Source organism: Heterocephalus glaber, unplaced genomic scaffold (assembly GCF_053883595.1).
Source record: "Heterocephalus glaber isolate CG9 unplaced genomic scaffold, H.glaber_assembly_v1.0 deba00000768, whole genome shotgun sequence".
Classification (NCBI taxonomy): Eukaryota; Metazoa; Chordata; class Mammalia; order Rodentia; family Bathyergidae; genus Heterocephalus; species Heterocephalus glaber.
The window spans coordinates 6,471,998-6,493,822 of record NW_028258162.1 but is presented as its reverse complement, the minus strand read 5'-3'; the positions used below and the strand labels follow the sequence as shown (position 1 = coordinate 6,493,822).

The 21,825-nt window shown below is 36.6% G+C and overlaps 1 protein-coding gene and 1 long non-coding RNA gene across 2 annotated transcripts in view; both read right to left on the bottom strand.

The window, feature by feature from the left end:
- Plxdc2 (plexin domain containing 2) overlaps positions 1-21,825 on the bottom strand; it is a 429,295-nt gene that overhangs the window by 309,815 nt on the left and 97,655 nt on the right. The gene's annotated exons all lie outside the window — the stretch shown is intronic.
- Positions 1,787-21,825, bottom strand: part of LOC147829074 (uncharacterized) — a 117,437-nt gene continuing 97,398 nt past the window's right edge. Inside the window, exon 2 of the long non-coding RNA XR_015449662.1 lies at positions 1,787-21,825. This exon is cut by the window's right edge and continues 86,536 nt beyond it. This is a non-coding gene — a long non-coding RNA (uncharacterized LOC147829074).

Below are 21,825 nucleotides of genomic sequence, written 5' to 3'. Positions count from 1 at the left end.
GGGATATGCACAATGTAAGAGCTACTTCTACGCAACATCCTGTTACAATTTTTTTCACAGCATTGGTGACAGTAGAATTCTTGGACACTGCATATTTTTCACATGTGCTGTTTTCCCTAGTGTATACTGCGTGCCATGCTATTAAACTACTTTCAGAATAAAACTCTGGGCTTGAAAAACAACCCATAAATCTATACACTCCAGTTATCTTTTGACCTAGTGCCATGGCAAGAAAGGAGGATATAAACTTTTGCCATTCCAAAGCTATGGGACTTTGTTTCACTAGAGAGGGGCCATTTCCACAGCAGAAGACAGTGTTTTGCTGATGAGAAAAAACAAAAAGGGCAAGACAAAGACTGCAGAAGGATACTTAAAATGAAGCAAGACAGGGCTACTGGCACTCCATATTGGAAACAGGCAAGAGCTATGCAGAATAAATTTTTGTTTTGTTCTGTTGAGAATTTATGAAGGCTCCAGCAATTCCTTTAAAAGAGGAGAGACCTAGGCTCAACAGTTCCTGATTAGCTAATGTAAGTGAATCACTTGAAAACACAATTTAACAAACTATCAGTTTAAACATTACATGGAAGTAGAGAATGTTGGTAGCAGTAGCCAGTTTTCTGTATTTGTAATGATACACTCCAATTAGTCTCTTCCAATTTCCTAGATTGAAATCCACTGTGTCCTCATCCCATTCACACCTCTATCACACTCTCTTGTTACATTAGCCCTGAGCTACATCCCAAGCCCTTTATTATTTTTTTTTAAGACAGGGAGCATTGATTTGAGCATATACTAAGTGCAGACACTGTGCTAGTTTTTCAGCTCTTGCAGTTGAGCATCACTAATCCAAAAATCTGAAAGTGAATTGTTCTGAGATCCAAACCGTTTTGAGCACTGGCATGATGCCACAATTGCAAAACTCCACATCTGACCTTGTGCAATTAAGTTACAGGCACAATAAAAATAACGTACAAAGTTTCCTACAGGTTACGTGTAAAAGACGTGCATGAAGCAAATTTCACAGTTAGAGCTGGGTCCCATCCCCAAGATCTCTCATTATATACGTGCAAATATTTTTAAAATTTTATATAGAGAAAATATTTTATTTTTCTTTGGTATGTTTATATTTCTTGTGTAGAGTCGGTTCATGTACATAACACATCTTAATTCTCTTTTTCATCCCTTTGCTCTTCCCTTCCTTCTCCTCTCCCTCCACATCTTAATCTCCTTCCCATTGGAGAAGGGTCTTTTACTTCTGTTTTTATTTATAATTTGCATTTTTCATATAAGAGAAACCATACAATATTTAAGCTTGTGTGTCTGATTCACTTGCAAACTTAACATTACGGTCTCAAGGTACATCCATTTTCCTACAAATGACTTGAGTTTATTTTTCTTTATGGCAGAGTAGTACTCCATTGTGTACTATGTTTTCTTTATCCACTCACCTGTTGATGAATATATAAGCTGCTTCCAAGATTTAGCTGTTATGAATTGTGCTGCTGTAAACATAGGTGTGCATGGATCACTGTAATATGATATATTTAACCTTTTGGGAAGATACTAGAAGGAAAATAGCTGTGTCAAATGGAACTTGTACTTTCAGTATTTTGAGGAATCTCCATATTGATTTCCATAGTGATTGTACTAGTTTACATTCCCACCAACAAAGTAGAAGGATATCTTTTTCCCACAGCCTCACCAGGGTCTGTTATTATTTGATTTCTTGATGATGCCCATTCTTTCTGGGTTAAGATGAAACCTCAGTGTCTCAATGTTCTTGGGTTTTTGTTTTGGCTTTTTTTTTTTTTTTTTTTTTGGTACTGGGGATCAAACTCAGAACCTTGCACTTGCAAGGCAGGATTGGTGCCACTGAGCTAAATCCCCAGCCCTCAATGTTGTTTTAATCTGCATTTCTCTGGTGGCCAGTGATGTTGAGCATTTTTTCATATGTTTAGTGGCCATTCGTATTTATTCTTCTAGAAAGAGTTTATTCATTTCACTGGTCGATTTTTTGATTGGTTCTTTTATTTGGGGAGGGTCTAATTTTTTTTACTTTTTATATATTCTAAATATTAGCACTCTGGGCTTTTTGGTGTTTTGTTTCTTCGTTTTTGTTTTTTGAGATAAAGTCTGACTAAGTTGCAGAAGCTGGACTCGAATTTGTGATAATTCCTGCCTTGGCCTCTCAGAGTGCCAGGATTACAGGCATGCACCACCACACCTGAAATAGATTTAGGGGTTTTTTGTTTTGTTTTGTTTTGTTTCTGGGACCGGGGATGGAATTCGGGACCTTGCACTTGTGAGGCAGATGGCAGAACCACTAAGCTAAATTCCTGGGCCTTAGATTTAGTTTTTGATGCGCCCATTGCTAAAAAGGGTCGCAAATGACAGCCCAGTAGAAGCATCAGAATGATGCTATCTTCTGTGTGTCCAGCACAGTGTTTCAGTGATAGGAATTTGAATGTCTCTGTGTGGGCCACACACACTTGAGTCCGTTCACTGTCCTGCCTTAGACAACACGCACAGTCCAGGACCTCTCTGGAATCTGAGTCTTTGACCAACCACAAAATTGAAAGCAGGGACACTACCCTCAGCATATCTGCATTCTTTCAGGTTAGCCCGTTAACAACTCACATCTAGAATTTAATACCTTTTGTGAATAAATAAACGAGTAAGGAATGGCAAACAGATACCCAGAACATAGTGGGTGCTTTAGATTTTAAAAATAATTATGTCCCGGCAGCCTGGAATGCTCACCTCTGTGCCTTGTCCTTCAAATTAAGCGTCCAATAAGGCTGGGCCTGAACTCAGTACAACACTGCCAACTGGCCCTCTGGCCCTTCACACACACTGCAAGGCTCCATAACCTGCCACTCACTGCCTGTTTTGCAAAGCAACTCATAAATACGCTCCTTTGTTAAATTTGGTATTTGTTCCCTCTCTTCTCAAACCCCTACTCCTGCACTAAGAATGTATTCTATGGTAAAGAAGCAGGGATTTTAAATTGTTCATTATTGTATCCCAGGGCCAACAGCAAGGCTTGACAGGTGGCAAATCTTCAAGGAATATTTGTTTCATTCACTGAGTTGTAAATGAAACCCATTGGTCAGTGGCAGTTTATTTTGTATCTTCATTGTGTTTCGGAGTCACTCATTCCAAGAAGGAAAGGTGATAAAAGGGCATCATTGCTTTCACTCAAATCCAAAGCAAACCACATCTAACTATATCATAGTTTAATAGCTGAATACCAAATTTTAAAAGCAAAGCCCCAGAGCATCCAGAGAAGATAAGACACTGCTAAGAAGGAACAAGGACAAGAACAATGACAGATTTATCATGGAGACAATGAAAACCAGAAGAAAACGAAGAAACATTTTCGATGAAATGGGAAGATATACAGTCGTGCTCAATCAGAAAATTCAGTGTCAAGCAAGTTTTCTCTAAAAATGAAGAACAAATAAAGATACACTCATAAATAAAACCCAAGAGAATGCAATGCAGGTAGGTCTGCAAAATGACACTAGATTAACAATTAGAAAAATGGGAAAGAAAGAAGACAAAAAAGTGCAAAGAAATGATAAAAATGTGGGAACCTATAAAAAACAAAGACAAATGATATTTAAAGAGAAATTAAAATAATTATGATGAACTTTAAAATGTGTTAAGAATTAAAATATATGACTAAAAACCCCACTTCCCCTCCTATTTACAAAAGCTTTGAAAGGGCTTGAAGGGAGAGTAGGAAAGTGGAAAAAAATACGAATGAAGATATATCATCTCCAGGTTCAAATTCTCTGGGATGAATGTGATCATTACGTACAGCTAAAATGTACCAATAAATTTAATTAATTAAAAGTAAAATGAAATATATGGTTACAGTAACACAAAGAATAGAAAGGGACGTAAGTGAAAATGTGCCACTGTCAGACGTTTAGACAAAAAGTAGTCTAATAATCTTTCAAATAATTCTACATAGATTCTACATAGATGTGTGTGTACTATAACCCATCAAGCAAGCACTAAAAAAGTAAAGAAGAACAGCTAAAAACCCAAGTGGAACATACAAAATGAAAAACTAAGAAATACTCAGTTAATACAAAATGCAGAATAAAGATAAATGAACAGAGTGGCTGTGACATACAGAAAACTAGCAAGAAGCTAGATCAAAGCCAACAATATCAATGATTATACTAAATTAAAATGTGCTGAACATCCAAATTAAAAGATGATCAGATTATATTTTCTAAAAATCAATAATCAACTATATGATGTCCACAGGTGAAATACTTTGTAATAAAATTCCTATACAGGTTAAAAATAAAAGAATGTGTAAAGATGTACAACATCAATTTGGTATAGCTTTCTTAGTGTCAAACAAAACCGACTTCAGGACTTGAAATCTAATGCGGAATAAATGGGGAGATGCAAAATGAGGATATGGCCAATTAGACACAATGGTCAATTAGACACAATATTCCCAAATGTATAGTCCTCAAATAAACAAATGCTTAAATATATGAAGTATAAATGCCAGAACTAGAGTGAGAAAAACATCTTGCACCATACAGGGAGATTTTGGCATTCCTATTTCACTGTTTCTAGAAATTATACGTACAGCAGTAGTATCGAAGAGTTTCACAACCTTATTAACCACCTTAATTTAGTTGACAGAAGTTTACAATCAGAAACTATAGAATATATATTCTTTTCAAGAATACATGGGCAGGGCCTGGGATTTAGCTCAGTGGTTTTGCTGCCTGCTGCGCAAGCGCAAGGACTCAAGTTCGATCTCTGATAACAAAAAAAAAAAAAGAATACATGGGCAGTTCAACAAGACATACTATATGCTTGCTATGAAATAATCTTAAAATTTTCAGAAATTAAATCACGTAGCATATCATTTTGACCAGATGGAATTTGTTTGGTAATCAAATATCCCATGGGTCTAAAAAGAAATTACAAAGGAAATCTGAAATGTTTTTCATTGTACAATAATAAAAACAGTATTCCAAAACATATGAGGTGCAGTCAATACAGTCCTTAGAGAGAAATATTTAAATTTATAACCTTAGAAAAACACAATATTGAAAGTCAATAATAAAAGTTGCTTAGGAAGCTAGCAAAAGATAAACATATTAAAACAAAATATAAGGGAGGGGAATAAAATAACATTATCCTAAGAAAAGCTGCTTATTTCAAGACTCATGTTAGAAAACTTGCTAGTTTGTAGGTATATGCATTTTGAAATAGGTGATATTTTCTAATGTGGTTGGTTTTTAAAAAATTTTTTTCAAGGAAGAGAAATTAAAATACAATACAAGTGTAAGGCAAGACCTCAGTCATAAGCATTGCAAAATTAAGGTATTTCCAAGTACAGAAATAAGCCAATTAACATTTTTAGATAATACTGGTATGGAGGATATGTGGATAAACACTCTTAATTGACAGAATGTAGTAGGTCCTGGGGACCCACTCAGTGTTTAAGTAGAAAAAAATCTGCACCCTTGTTCATCTCTTATTCCATACCTTTTTGTCTTTCCATCTGTACAAGAGTTCATCAGTCATTTATCTACTAATGCACATCAGCTAAAGTCTATTATTAATTAGAAACTAGTAAACTCTCAAATCACCAGTTTTGAAAGCTGATACCTTTGTTGAGACTTGCTAGTAAAAAAGAATCAAGATATCTCAGGTACAGGTACAAATTACCTATGATGAATGGGATTGTTATGTGTATCTAAAATGTATCAATAAACTTAACCAATTTATTTAAAAGACAGAAAAAAGATTCACAGACAGTGCCTCACAGTAGATGTCTAAAAGACACATTTAATGTAAAAGGCAGGGTAATTTCAATAATATATTTTATTAAATCCAATACGTCTGAAATGTTACCATTTTAACAGAGCATCAATATATGAATGATGAGTGAAATATTTTGCATTCTTTTTAAAGATATTTACTCAGCAGGATTTGCTATTCATTCACTTATCTTTCCAGTTAATAGATTCTCTTTATGTACAAGGAATTTTGGAGATGCTACAAAGACTACATAACTGAGTAAGACCTTTATAATTTTTAGAAATTTTTAGCTCTCTGGACATAACCACTATTTATTCCAATAGTTAGAAAAATTTAAGAATATGAAGAAAATTTTTAAATGAAATGCCATGAAAAATGCAAAAAAGGACAATTTATTTTCACTGTGAAAAAAGAAAATAGGAATGACTTTTTAAAAGAGGAAAGCAAATGGATTTTTTATTCAACAGTACTCACTGTACACCACGTATTGTAAATGTGTATACAACTATATATGTGTATGCATCTTATTTATTTCCCCAAGCACCCTTATAAGTACTATATCACTTTTTAAAAATAATTTATTTTATTGGTACATTTTAGGTATACAATATAATGGCATTCATCATTGGAAATTTGCACCTTTACATAATCTCTCTTGGTTCTTATTTTTCCCTCTTCCCCAGCCCTCCCTTCAACCCTTCCATCCCTCCCTATTTACAAAGACTTTGTTTCCATTTATTCATTTTCTCATATTAATTCCATTCCCTTCTTTCCTTTCCCCTACCCTTACTTCTCCTTACCCTTTGCCCCTTTTCTTCCTATTTCACATTATCTATTATACCTTTTACTCCTTATTTACACTTTCAGTTTCTCACACTAGAGAAACCATTCGGTATTTGCACGTGTGCCCTATTTACTTCACTTAAGAGTATCACCTCAATGAGCATCCATTCAGCTATAAATGCTTTTAATTTCTCATTTTTTAAGGCTGAGGAGTATTCCATTTTATTTTTTTTTAAAAAACACATTTTCTTGATCCATTCTCCAGTTGATAGGCATTTGGACTGCTTCCAAGTTTTAGCTATTACAAGCTGTGCTGCTATAAACATGGGTGCACATATATCACTGTGGTATGATTCTTTTAATTCTTTGGGGAAGATACCCAGCAGGGGAATAGCTGGCTCAAATGGGACTTCCAGTCCTAGTTCTTTGAGGTATCTCCATACTGATTTCCACAGTAGTTGCACCAGTCTACACTCCCACCAGCAGTGGAGAAGGGTTCCTCTTTCCCCACAGCCCTGCCAGCATTTCTTATTGGTTGATTTCATGATAGCAGCCATTCTTTCTGGAGTGAGGTGGAATCTCAGCATTGTTTTCATTTGCATCTCTTGAATGACCAGTAATGTTGAACATTTTTTCATATATTTATTTGCTATTTCTACTTCTTTGTCTGAGAAATGTCTGTTCATTTCAGATGCCCATTTTTGGATTGGGTCTTTAAATTTGGGAGGTCTGATTTTTTTAAGTTCTTTATAGATTTGAGGTAGTAGACCTTTATCTAAGGAAGAGCAGGTGAAGATTTTTTCCCACATTGTGGGTTGTCTCTTCACACTGCTGGTGGTTTCTCTTGCTGTGCAGAAGCTTTTTAATAAAAAGAGATCCCACTTGTTGATTGTTTGTGCTAACTCATGGGCAACTGAGGTTTTGTTCATAAAATCTTTTCCTACACCAGTGTCTTCAAGAGTTCTACCTAACCTGTGTTTCAGCTGATTCAGCGTTTCTATTTTAATATTTAGATCTTTAATCCATTTCGATTTTAGTTTAGTGCATGCTGAGAGATATAAGTCATAAATATAAACGCACCAAACACTAGTGTGCCCAGCTACATAAAACAAACACCAACGGATGTGAAAAGTCATATATGCACTAATACAATAGTAGTGGGGGACCTCAATACCCCACTGTCACAAATAGATAGATCAACTAGACAAAAAATAAGTAATGAAATACTAGAACTCAATCAAACTCTTGAACAAATGAACTTAACAGATGTATACAGAGTCTTCCACCCCACAAAATCAGAATACACATTCTTCTCAGTGGCACACGGGTTGTTCTCCAAAATAGACCACATACTGGCTCATAGAACATGTTTAAGTAAGTGCAAAGGAATTGAAGTTATCCCCTGTATAGTACTGTATCACTTTTAATAGTTGAGGAAATGAATGCTGAAAATTTAATGTTTAACGCAACCTGAAGGCAGCTTTCACACTGGCTCTGTTACTTAAAATTCTGTGGTTTTGCCCCTATCCCTGGATACCAGCGATGGGAAAAAGGCAGCCACTTATAGACCAGCAGCAAGGAGGAAGACCGACTTGGAGGAGAATATTCTAAACATTGGTAAGGACATAAAAGAATAAAAATGTACCAAATTTTGCCTTCAGGAAATAGTGTTAAATGGGCTGAGAGAGAAAATCAATCAATATGCAAGGAATGGTCTGCTTTTTATTAGTTACCTACTAAGAAATTGCTTTGAAAAATAAACACTGAAATTTAGCTTAACTGAATTAAGTGATGTATTTTCGTTTTATTATTCTCACAATGTCTACCTGTTCCAATGTCAGCCTACCCCATCCCATATTCCCTCAGATTCAGCTGAACAAATGACTGCTCCCCAAGATTCAAGTCAAACTTTTAACGTGATTTAAATGCAGGACCCCATTACCCTTCCCATGCTTCTAAAAGTTATCAGCTGTCACTTTCTTTTCCGGACTCTGAAATTAGAAGACTATCATCAAGATTTGAGACCACACCATTGCATGAAGGAGACGGTACATTCAGTCATTTAAATGAGAAGAAAAAATTCTGACTTCTTTCCATTCTGAAAGAAGGATGATTTATAAAAAAGTTTTTTGAAATCACTCCTAGAAAACATTTAAAGCAGGATGATCATAAACCCCATTATGAAAAACAGTTTTATTGTTCAAGAAAGATACAAGATTGGCAGCTTTGAAATTGAAATTTGAAGTATCTTCCCCTTTTCAGTCTTTCCAGGTTAAACCAAATCCAGAAGAATCCATGCTAATTCGAAGAATACTTTGAGAACTATTACAAGTTGGAACTTTTGTTTAAACTGTAAACAGATGAGTATTGCTGATAGACTTTTTTGTTTTATTGTTCAAACAAAAAACAGAGGGTTATCTTGATTTCTCCAGAGGCCTCATCTTCCATGTGCCTACACGCTTTTCCTACTAACTTGAGGGTGTGTGCCATCACGCACCCACTCTCACGGAGCCCCTCAGCAAGTTGTACGGGCTTGGTGTGCCCCCCCCCCCCCGCCAAATACTGTGCTTCTCTCTACGTCTGTCCCTCAGCACTGGTCCAAATCACCAGTCTCTCTAATCCCTGCCACTCTAGCCCTTGGCTTCTACAATAATCTAATGGCCACACTATTCCATGCTATCTCCCCCCAGCTCATTTTCTATGCAGCAATCCAAATTAACCAGCAGTATAAATAAGCTATGAAAATGATGGCTTTCATATCTGGAGCTGTTCTTTTTTAAAAAATTTACAGAAACTATAACATTTTGAGTTACAAAGGTAAAACCAGGAATGAAGATACAGAATGGAAGAAAAAGAAACACTTGTATTTCCTTTGGCTGACTCCCATCAGGCCCCCCAAAGAACAAGTTAAATTGTTTGAAATTTGCCCTTTATCTCAGTTGTGTTTCCTGTTTGGAAATTCTGAAACAAAATTTTCTATATCTTTCCAATATAGTTCCTTTTAAAAATAGAAAGAAAATATAAATAAAGAGCAAACTAAAAGATAGATTATAGGAGGTACAGGAATAGATCTTTCTTACATGGGGAGGGGATCAAGAGAGGAAGGGAGGGATGGGAAAGGGGATGAAAAATTCAACATATTCCTGAGTATTCTCTGTACAAAACATGGAGACAATACTCTGATTATGTCTGGAATTCTCTGGGATTTGGAGTGTTAAATGGAGTTTCTTGCATTTCAACTCCTATTAGTTTTATGCAGCCAAAGATAATTTAATTTGAGCTGAACAACTTTTGGTTTGGTTTTGAGATCTTGTGGGAGAATCCATACAGTATTTATTCAATTTCAGTTGAATGAATTTAGGCAGCTGATTTTCATCACTTATCTGGGGATCTTAAGAAATCAGTGTAATTTCCCAGAAAATCAGCCACCAGTCAGCTGGCTGAAAGGCTGATTTAATGAGTAACTTACTTTATGGCCCAAACAGCAGATGCTAGTAAGTACCCTAGTGTCTCATGGGCGCTAAGTTCTTAAACATGGCCATGTGTGACTGGGAAGCTCTTCCGTTTGAATCGGAGTCTGTTGTTAGTGAGAATATCACACAAAATGGCCTGCATTCCTTGGCAGAGTTGTAACTATGAGGCAGAGACCACTTGAAGCCACAGGGAGAACCTAGAGAATTATTTTTGGCAAAGACAGAAAAGAAATGTTTTAATGTACCCAAATGTTATATGTTATTGATAGAATTTTCAATCACATGTATATGAAAGTAAAATATGACTCGTCAAAGCAAACTTAGCTTATTAAGGCTTGTATACTACCTGGAGTTTTAAGTATATCAGCTCAAGTTCCTCAGTTATGTTCAAGTTCTTCCATCATGATGGCTATTTAGGTACACACAAAGCCCAAGGGAATCAAATTTTAGGATTAAATTTAATACTAATTCCAAAATTCTCCAAAGTAGATAAAGATATTTTTAAAATTTTGGCTTAACTATGGTAGAGAGTAGAGGGAAAATAAATCATTTTTCCATACTGAACAGAATGAGCCAAAAATTATAATTTCTAAGTTTACAGAGAAAAATAAATAAATATTAAAATGTGGCTTTGAAGGGCGTATATATACAGGATAAAACAGAATCTTTATGTATAATACTATTCATAAGCATACTAAGCAGAAATGCTCTAAATCCAAACAATGAGAAATGATCCTTGTAAATTGTATACAATTATGAGAAATCATGAAAGCTTATTTTAAAAGGTTAGTGATATACAAATAAAACTATTTTACTATAAAGGCTGGACATTGTGTTAAAACTTATCCATTCAAAAATTTTCCTGAAGCATTTAATATGTGTTGATCATTAACAGTACTTCTCCAGAAGGTACTTTTCAAAAGGAACTGGTTATGTATTTTGTGAATAATGAACCTCTATAAGCCAAGGTACTGAAGCAGGCAAAGATCGTTTAGCTAAAAGCTACCAAAGCAACATTCAAGCCTATTTCTATGATTTGGAACTTAAATTTCTCCCAAAGGCTCATGTACTGAAGGTGTGGTCCCCAGCTGATGGGGCCTACTGGGAAGTGGTGGAATATTTTGGGGTAGGACCTAGTTTTGGGTTAAGTAGGTAGGTTATTGGGTAGCATGCCCTTGAAAAGTCTACGAGGACCCCAGACCCTTTCTCTCTGCTTCCACTTACCTTGGGGGAAGGAGCTTTCCTCCACCATGTACCTCCTCCTGATTACCTCATCCACCTTACTACAGGCCCAAAGACAACGGGGTCAAGTTACCATGGACTGAAACTTCTGCAACCATAGCCAAAAGAAGCCTTCCCTCCTTTTCAGGTGTTTATATTACAAATTTTGTCACAGTGACACAAAGATGACTGACATACACTCAGTACGGAAGCAGTTATTTTATAGTCTTGATACAGTAAAATCTTTTCAAGATGGTCACTCTGTGATACTTCATCAGAGACTGTGCTTTAAATATGCCACACAACATCTTAGATTTGTGTGGTGTTTTCAATTATTTCTAATTTTATTTATTTTGAATTTTAAGATGTTATATTTATTTTTCCAGATTTGTACAAAAAAATATGAGAATGGTGTTTCACCCAAACCTCCAATTTGGGCTTTCTGAATCAGTGAAAATTAAATACACAGAATTAAGTTCCAAAAGTTCAGATCAAGTTTGCTTTCAGGGAGTGCAATGGATTGAAAGCTACATTCTCCCAAGATTCATACGCTGATATCTCAACCACAGGGTGATCCTATTAGTAGCTGGACTCTTATAGTTAGGTCAGGGGGACGGAGCTCCCATAAATGGGATTGGTGCCATTATAAAAGAGACCACAGAGAACTATGTCCTTACTTCTTCTGTGTGAGGATACAACAGAAGGCAGCTGTCTCCCATCCAGGACAGCTCTCACCGGAACCCAGCCAGGATGGAACTCCAGTCTCTAACTTCCACCTGTCCTGACAGTGAGAAGTAACTGATCACTGTTGATAAGTCAGCCAATTTGGAGTATTTTGTGATAGTTGTCTGAACTAAGACAAGGAAGAAGAGGGCCGTAGAAATATCTGGGGTAAAGAATTTTAACTCAAGATATTTCTAATATCTACATAAAAGTCTGTAGAAATCTGGCTTTTGAACAACTTTTTAGTTCATCTCAGTGTGTTTTTGCTTGTTTGTAAGCTTCAATTTGAAATTACCATCATAAATCTCCTAACAGCTTTCTGTGTTTTCAATTTTGCCTCTTGCTAGTCTATCTTCAAAACACCATCAAAGTGATTTGTGAAAGGAGTCACTACATCACTCTTCTACTAAAAAGCACCAGACTTTGGGCTCAATTCAAAGTCGCAGTGTAAAGTCCTTAGAGTAAGGCCCCCTTTTGCTCTGACCCCATCCTGCCCACTGATACTTTCTGCTGTTAGCTTCTGCTGTTAGCATTCCTTCTGCTCCTGCCTACCCTGAATTTTTGCCATTGTTTAAACAACCTGAGCCAAGTTTGCATCCTGGGTTTTTTGTAGTTATATTTCTGCTTCCTTGCATACATTTTCCCAGAGAATCTGAGCTTTCTTCAGATCTTAAAAAGTCACTTTCTCTACTCATATTATCTAAAATTTCAACCTCCCACTCAAATGCATATTTTTCTCCCCAGCTTTACTTGTTCTCCATCCAGCCCTTAGGGTACATCACCCTCTAACGAACTATATATATATATATATTTTTTTTTTTTAAGTTTATCTTGCTTATTTCCTTTTATTTGTGTACTGTATTATCTCATACCCATAGGGTAAACTTTCTGAGGTCAATAATTTTCACTTGTTTTAATCACTACCCTTACCCCAGTAACTAGCAAGTTGGAAGTACGTAATAAATACTTATTTAAAGAAGGAAGAAGGGAAAGAAGGGAGGTAGGGATGAAAGAAAGAAAGTTTCTATCAATAATTCACTTCGTTTCCCCAACATTGGCTACAAAGATTTGTCTGCTTGTTAAACATACCTAAAATTGTCAGGGCACCCTGTGTGAATTAGTTAATATTCTTAATAATTATTATAATATGGCCAACAGGACACATCAACAAACTAGCTATTCTCTTACTTAAAAAACATTGTATCGTTGGAGACAGTTAAAGTTATCTACTATCACGTTTCTACATAATAGTCCAAATGGGTATGTAGATCCATTTACAGAGAAGTTTGTATTATAAAGTTGAATTGACATTTTCTCTTAGATGTTCATAAAGCAAACCATAGTAATTTAAGAAATGAATATTCCTAATATAAGCACCAGTCCTGTTACTTTATTGCCCTAACAGTTCTTTGAAATGTTAATCTCATTTACTACATTTCAATTAAGGTTAAAGATGTGCCTCCAATTTACCCCCTACTGCTCCTATTAATTGTTTTAGTTTTTCGCTGCATCCAGCCTCATATATTCCAGAAGATATTCAGATCTTTGTGTTCTGACAAGCTTTGAAAAACAATCATGTCAGAACAGCTGTTAATTCTTTCATTTCTGCGTATCAGATTTTTTCCCCCAATAGACTACGAAAGGTCAAGTTTTCAACTAGCCTTAGCCTTCAAACATGCAGAGAATTAGCACTTTGACATACAGAATGTTCTAATATGAATTCAGACTCTTCAAGAATGAAGACCGTAGCATATGCTCCATATATTATAAACAGGCTTATCATGTAATACATAATGTACATTTATTAAATAATAGAATGCTCCATTCTGTTTAAAAACACAAATTATACAGGAAGTAGAGTTTTTGCAATAATAACTACCTTTTTATTATTGATATTTACATAAGAAAGAGAGTATTAGAGTAGTTAACCAAGGCTCAAAGACATGGTCTTAGGAGATAAAGTTGGAATTCACATTCAGGTCTCTCTTTCCTGAGAACTCAAACCGTTAAATTAGCTACCACACATGACAACATATTTTCCACAGTTTTCCACTGAAACCATCAAGCACCATTTATAAAGAAAACTACTAGCCATAAATAAGACAATGAAATTAGCCTGTTAGTCAACCTTAGCACTTGAAGTAGAATATAACATCAAAATTATTTTTATTTGAAGGCATTGCTGTCTTTCTATTGCTCCTAAGACAGAAACAGCCACCATTAAATGCCATTCTTCACTTGCTTAGTTTTAAAATCCTGTTTAATTTCACCATTTTCCTTCCATTGGAACTTGGAAAATTGCCGGAATAGAGAGCTAGGGCAACAGGAAAGAGAATACATGCCGATTCATTTTTAGCCTTATGCGATGCTCTGATAATGATATGCTGAGTATCTGTGCTCTTTGATACATCAAGAAGGAAGGAAGGAAGGAAGGAAGGAAGGAAGAAGTCATAGAAAACTTTGAGTACATTATTCAGGGATGCAGAATGAGTATTGGGCTCAAGAGTCCAACTTGGTAGTTAGCTCCACGTATAACGCACTATACAAAGGTGTATTTTATCCTTATTGCTGCTATAGCAAATGATCATGAATTTATTGCTTGAAACAACACAAATTTATCAGCATATATTTTGGAAGCCGAAAGTTCACAATGAGTTTCATTCGACCAAACTCAAGGTTTCCTCAGGCCTGCATTCCTGCCCAGCTCTAGGGGATCCTTCATTTCTTTGCCTCTTCCAGCTTCTAGCAGTTACTTGCATTCTTTGGCTGCGACCCCCTTCTTGAACTTCAAAGCCATCAGTCCAACATCTTCAAGTCTTTCTCAATTCCACTTCTCTTTCTTCCCTCTTTCACTTATAAGGACTCTTGTGATTACACTGGGCCTACCCTATTAACCCAGGATAAGCTTTTCATCTCAAGGAAGCTGGTTAGCAAACTTAATTACTTCTGCAAACTTCGCTCTAGCCATGTAACATCGCACGTCACAGACTACGGGGAACAAGATTTGGACACCTTTGCTGGGGGAAGGGAGAGGGCTTCTTGTGCTTCTCACCAGCAGGAGATTAAATTTGGCTAAGCAAAGGGATAGGAAGGAAGTTGAAGTAAAAAAAGGAAGATTATGGACAGCATTGAATACTAATAAATTCAGATTTTTTTAAGCAGTGAGAAACCTTGCTGCATTATTAGAGCGCCACTTTAGAAGGTTTCTTCCTCGGGAAGCAGCATATATAATTAATAGGAAGTTGAGGTGGTTGCAAGAAAGAGACTCAGGTAGGCACCAGCAGATTCAGCTGAGCTTTCCTGAGCAAACCCTAATATGCCACCACCAATTCATGATGATGTTGACAGTCTTTTCAAAATTGAAAGCGTTCTGCCTGGTTCATTCTTCTCCTTAATGGGTAGAGGGAATTTCAGCAAGGCACAGTATTAGGTCCAATTTGAATTCATGTTCTTTTATATGGTCTTGTCCAAAATGATAATGATGGATTTGGAAGCTGGTGTGAAAATACATTTCCAGTCCTCTGGGAAGCTTTTTCAACACAACAGGGAACAGCATAATATAAATCCTTCCTATCTGATTGGAGTGAATTGGAGGCTTTGTCACAATGCCAGAAAGTAGCTTGTCGGGGTTTGAGACAGGATTTTCTCACTCCACGAGACTCTCAGTTAATTCACCACTATCAAAAGGCAACTGAATTGGCTCTAGGCATCTGAGTGCACTCGTGAAGTACAGATGAGAAGACAGGGAAACACTGTGGAGTCCTTGGCAGGGTTTGATGGACTCAAAAGCAATGTAGGTCACATAGCATCCTGCTCACAGCCATGGATCACACTGGTACCACAGGGTGAAAGCTATCCTCTGTGCCATTCAGTCTACACAGAGGAGAAAAGAAAGACCAGAGCCAAGAGAATGGTGTTCAGACTAGCATGGCCTTGGCAAGGCTGATCACTGGTGAGCATTGTCCACACAGTTTCCACTTGGGGACCAACTGCAGACTTATAGGAAGGGACGAATATCTAATCACAAGCATGGCACCATGACTTCAGACTGCTACAAACATACCAGAATTTTTTAAATAATTTCACACAGGACATGGACAGAAATATAGCTCCTCGATCCCGATGCCCACAGTATAGTTCCTAGGTTGACAGAGGAAGCCCTAAAAGGACAGTCAAGAGTATAGTGTTCCTGAATCTGAACAATATTAAAATAAACTTCACAAAGACATGCAACAATATGAATGCCATTATTTTTCTTTTTTATGAAAAGTTATCAGACATAAGAGTTCACAGGTAAAATTCTTTAAAGGACAGAAGCCAATGGAATGTGGTGGCTTCTCAGTGGAATTATACCATTAGTTTGTCTATTCTTCTGGAGAATATTTATCACTATTAGGCATAAGAAAGTCTCTCTAGAGAAACCTGACTCCATCTGGGAGGCAAATCAACTGATCCAGGTTTACGAAAACATAAGAGACAAGGACAATCAAAAATTCTTCAAACTGCTATGAAATTTACTATGGGGTCACTGCCACATGACTGCTATCAGGAAGTAGAAAATAGACCACAGCATTTTAGAGGAAAGTGGTAAGAGTTAGCATCAAGACATTTTAATTGTACGAAGACTGCATTCCTTCAAATGAGGTTGTTCCGTTAAAGAACTTTTCACTCTGGCAAAGGCGTTGTTTTGTCTCTGAGAGAAGAAAAAGCAAAGATGCAGAACTTAGCATTAGAAGTTTAGAATATTTGCCTAGGAACTAAAAGAGATTGCATAGAACATCAAAGAAATGCTTCGATTCAGCTGCCATGCATCTAAAGGTACCTACTTAGCTGAAATCTTCCTAGACAACCATGAGCAAGAAAAATGCCCCACTCGGAAAACAAGCAGCACAGAAGGACCAAATCTGGATTAGTCAGTAGCTAAGCCTGTCACTGTGAGGTGACTTTAGAATGTAGCTACAGTTTCCTCTGAGTGGTCCAGCTAAATTCTGATTTTATCCACTGTACTGTCACGAATATTCAGGATGAAAAAGAAACTCAAAATCATTATAATATCTATAAGTAATTTCACAAGAAGAGGCTTTTTCATTTCAAGATTAGGGATAGAATGCAAGGCCTTTCTACTGAGATATATTGCCCTCCCCTTTTTACGTTTTTTTTTTTTTTTTTTAATTCTGAGATGGAGTCTCACTAATTTGTTAAATTGTCCGTTCTAGGCTTGAACTTAGGGTCCTCCTGCCTCAGCTTCACAGAGTGCTAGGACTCCAGGTCTAGACCACCGCTCCTGGCAAAAGAGACCTTTCTAAGGTGAAAATACTTTTAATTAATGACTAAAATACTCATTTTGAATTAATGAGAAATCTAATTATTCCTAATATCCATCCCCTTGTTATTACAAATAACTCTTTGGCTATTTCCCCTGATAAATATTTAAATTAACATTTAGCCAACTGAGAATGAAATCATATAATAGGCAGTGAGTTAGAGAGGAAGTAGACTCAACTCTCCTTTGTAGTATTTTCAAATAATCTAAGTTTAAAGAGAAATACTTTGAATAATGTAAAACTACATAGAAATTACAGAATTCTCTCACAAGGGAAATTGGTGGAATCACTCAATGCAAGCCCCATAAGATAGTGTTCAGGATTATTAGGAGACAAAACAATTAGAAAACACAGATGGGTGACTATCCTGGTTTTTAACACAAACGCACTGTATAGCACCACTTGGCACACCATGACATTCAACAGTGTTCATGCTCTAGATAATCCCCTCCATTCATTGATTTTCAGCAGGATTAATATTTCAGTTTCATTTATTCTTTGTCTGGCCTTTCCAAAATATAGAGGATGGTTGTAAAATTACTATCATCCTTACAAATCAGCAGCTGTGAATACTTATCAAATCTTCCCCTTAATTCATGATCAATAACACTCGAGACCCTGCCTTTGTGCCCAATCTTTTCATTTTGGAACCAAAGTTTTTCAGGTTTTTTTCCCTCTAAATTTCAAAGCCCAGATACAAATACACCACACACAAAAAAGGCTGCTTTAGGAATAGATATAGCTCATCTGATGAAATATAAATGATATATTTGGTTGAACTGGAAATAAAAGACCTTTGTGGAACACAATGCATGGTACACTATGAGAACTCAATAAAGATTCTTGGCATCTAAAAGGTAAGAAGTAGAGGAGTGATTTCAGAAAAGGATGAGCCCTGATTTGTCATGAGCATTGGCATGAATGAATATAAAGGTTTTGCCATTTTAATTGTCACAGAAAACATTCTTCTTGCCCCTGTAGAGGTGTTTAAAAGAATGAACATGGTTTATTAGTCTTTCTTGTGTTGTTACAACAAAATATTTGGGCTGGATACTTTATTTACACAAAGAGGTTCATTTGGCCTACAGTGCTGGTGGCTGGCAGGTCCAAATAGCATGGTGCAGGTGTCCTGTGGAGGGTCCCCAAACCTCTGCAATTCAACATAGTAGAGAAGCAGAGAGGGAACCTGCTCCCTGCAGATGGGGACTAAACCACATGCTCACTGGGGAATGAACTTGGTCCTGTGGGATTCTATCAGTCCCTTCCCGGGTGGTGCATCCATGACCTAATTATGTTTACCTTCTCCTAGACCTTGCCTCTTACAGATCCCACCTCAACACTGCCACACTAGGGATCACACTTCTAGCACAGGTACTTTTCAGAAACAGGCACAGACCATATCAAAACATACCAACGGGTTAAGCATAATTAGTTTTGCGGGGGGGGGGGGCAATTTCTAACAAAGTCTCAATGTTGTGCTATGTAATGGATACAGCTGGTTCTTGGTAATGAGTGAACTGAGAACAGAGAAGCTAACAAAATTCTAAGCAAATTCTCTCTCTGTTCCAAGACTCAGACCCTCTGCTTTATGAGCTAAAAAATGCTGGTAGTATCACCTGCACTCAATGAGATGGTCCAATAACAGGACACTAACAAGGTATCTCATTTTCAAGAGAGGGTCTCTAGTTGGCCCAATTCAGATTAGGGGCCCATGTGTGGTGGTGGGTACAGTAGCCAGTACAGGTCCTGTCTTACAATGGGCTGATGGCTGCCCACTGCTGGAACTCAGAGGTAGTTACATTGCCTGTCACAGCACCAAGCTAGTGCTGTGATAAGAACACATTACCTCTACAAAATGAAAATACAGACATGTGCAAATCTGCCTTTGTAAATCTAGTTACTTTAAAATTTATACTGTATTGGAAGTTCTCATATTAGTACTCAGAAGTATTTATTCTTGAAATAAAATAAAGCAGAGGCACAGGGCATATCACTAGGTATCAAGAATCCTGTTCTAGAAGTACATACCCATGTAAATTTATTCAAATCCTATTTGAGTTCTGCTTCTGTCAGTTTATTTACCTATACGATTTAAGAATTGATCTTTTCCTTGGTCCAGAAGTAAGTGTGTGGTATAAGCTCAGAATAATTGTTTAAGTATTATACATATTTTAAAGAGCTAGCTCAGATTAGAAATATTCCATATTAATAGGTATGACCATTAGAAGAATCATTAGCAGCTACATTTTTTTCCACTACTGAACCCTGAACATTCACCTTGAGCTACATCTCCAGGCCATTTTTATTTTTTGAGACAGAATTGCTAATTTACTAAATTTCCCAGACTGAGTTTGAACTTACAGTCCTCCTCTCTCAGCTTCCCAGAGTGCTGGGATACAGACATGTGCCCAGGTTACCAACTACTTTTTGACAGATTTCCTTCCTAAATAGTATTTAATTCTGTGGTTTCCTTGCCTCATAAATTCTTGGTAAACATCAGAAGTACCAACAGGTCTCAAATTCTTCTATTACATTTTAAGAATGACAGATGGTTAACAGGTATTTTTATCTCTTATCATGTAGGGGGCACTAATGATTTATTTTTTTCATATTTTAAATGAGGAATTCAAAGTACTTTATGAACCTTGGTTATCCATACCATCATCCAGTCTCAGCAGACAACAGAGCACAAGTAAGCTCATCACAGAATTTAAAGAAGTAAAGGAAGCCTGAGAACCAATTTCTCAGCTCATAAGAGGATAGTTACTGAGGAGATAGAAGATGAAGGAGGAGTCTCAATCAAGACAGGCCCACTTCACTTTTTCCATATGCATTTAAATACTACTAAGACCAAAAATAAAATTCAATTCTAGAGACTGGGCAAAACTCCAAACCTAAAAAAACATTTTCAGAAGCCTATTTTAGAAATAGTTGAATGTACAGCAGACAATGTAGCATTTCTTCTGTAAAATTAAGTGAGCTTTCATGAGTAAAGGAAAATTTTAAACCTATTCGAGTAAGGTATATGAGGAAGGGATTACCTGTCTGAAAAATTTCAAATAAGAGAAAAATATTGTTGCATTATTATTCAAATAATTATGGGCAAAATTAAGACTTAATTTAAAGGGACCAATAAAGAAACAATTTCTTTACATCTACACACCATTTTGAAAAGTAAAGTGCATTTAAAACATATTACCTCCAAGCAGATTTTTGAAAATTTCACTAGAATAAATGTATTCCAGGTTCTAGTCATCTTCATAATGTTTAAGTTTCCTCACTACTTTTTTTGAGGTACTGGGGATTGAACACAGGGCCTCTGCATGCTCGCCAAGTGCTCTACCACTGACTTACATCCCCAGGCCTCTCCCTGTATTTTAAATAACACAAATCCTCCTAGAAGGTAGGTATTAAACCGTGTTCTTGAACCACCTTCCACCTCCAGAATGTAAACTTATTTAGTAAGAAGATCTTTTACTCTTGAGATTCTTTCACATGATTGTATTAAACACCAAAATGCTCTCCAATTACTAAAAATTATTAAAATTTGAACTCACTGAAGCAATCAGTTTGAACATACATGGAAATCTACATATTAGATGATGACAACCATACATATAGAATCCTCTGCCTGACTTTGACATTCCAGGTCCAGAAACACCTTTCAGATTGTAAAAGCTCTGGTTGGAAAAAAGAACACTCCTCTGTTCCAGGCTTTAAAATGTCCACATTTTCTGCCCTTTATGCCACACACCACATTTGCCCAACAGAAGGCTGTAGTAGAAGCCTGAAAATATTGGGTCTTATTCAGCTTTTGGGTTAATTTTGCCTTTGAACACATCAGCATGTGGACTTTTCCGAAAAAGAGAAAAAAAGCAAGAGGAGAAAGAATTTCAGCTCCTTTAAACTCTACTTTCTATGAACCTCTAGTTATAAATCTCCCAGATAAATAAGAAATGGAAATTTAAAAGTCTTGCTACATAAATCCTAGAGCTGTAGTACATCTTGGAAAAAACCATACCCACAAATGCTAATTTTATTACATTTAACTATGATTCAGAAAACTCTGACCAGGGTTCCCTTTTATTGCCAGGTACGGATCCTTTCTTTAATTTTTCCCTCTAGGTTTTCCTCCATTTCTGGAGGCAGCGCAATCTGTCCTCACAACTTTGATATGTATCAGAGTCACAGCCAATGTCGTCTTCCCTCCTTAAAGCCCCACTGCATCCATCTAGAAAGGGCTGTTTCATCTCACCATCTATAAAGTTCCCAGCACACATATCCCAGAGGGGACACTCAAATGTGTTAATTGGTTAATTTGTATTATTCAAAAAGTTTGCACCTATTTATTCTGTATTTATCTTCATTTCATTTGAACTTTCTCAGCCCCTGGTGCATGAAGACTTGGAAACCTGTTTTGATAGGACTCTTTGATTCCAGGAATATTTCTTCCCTGTCAACATGCACAACCGGATCTGATGTTCCGAAAATTT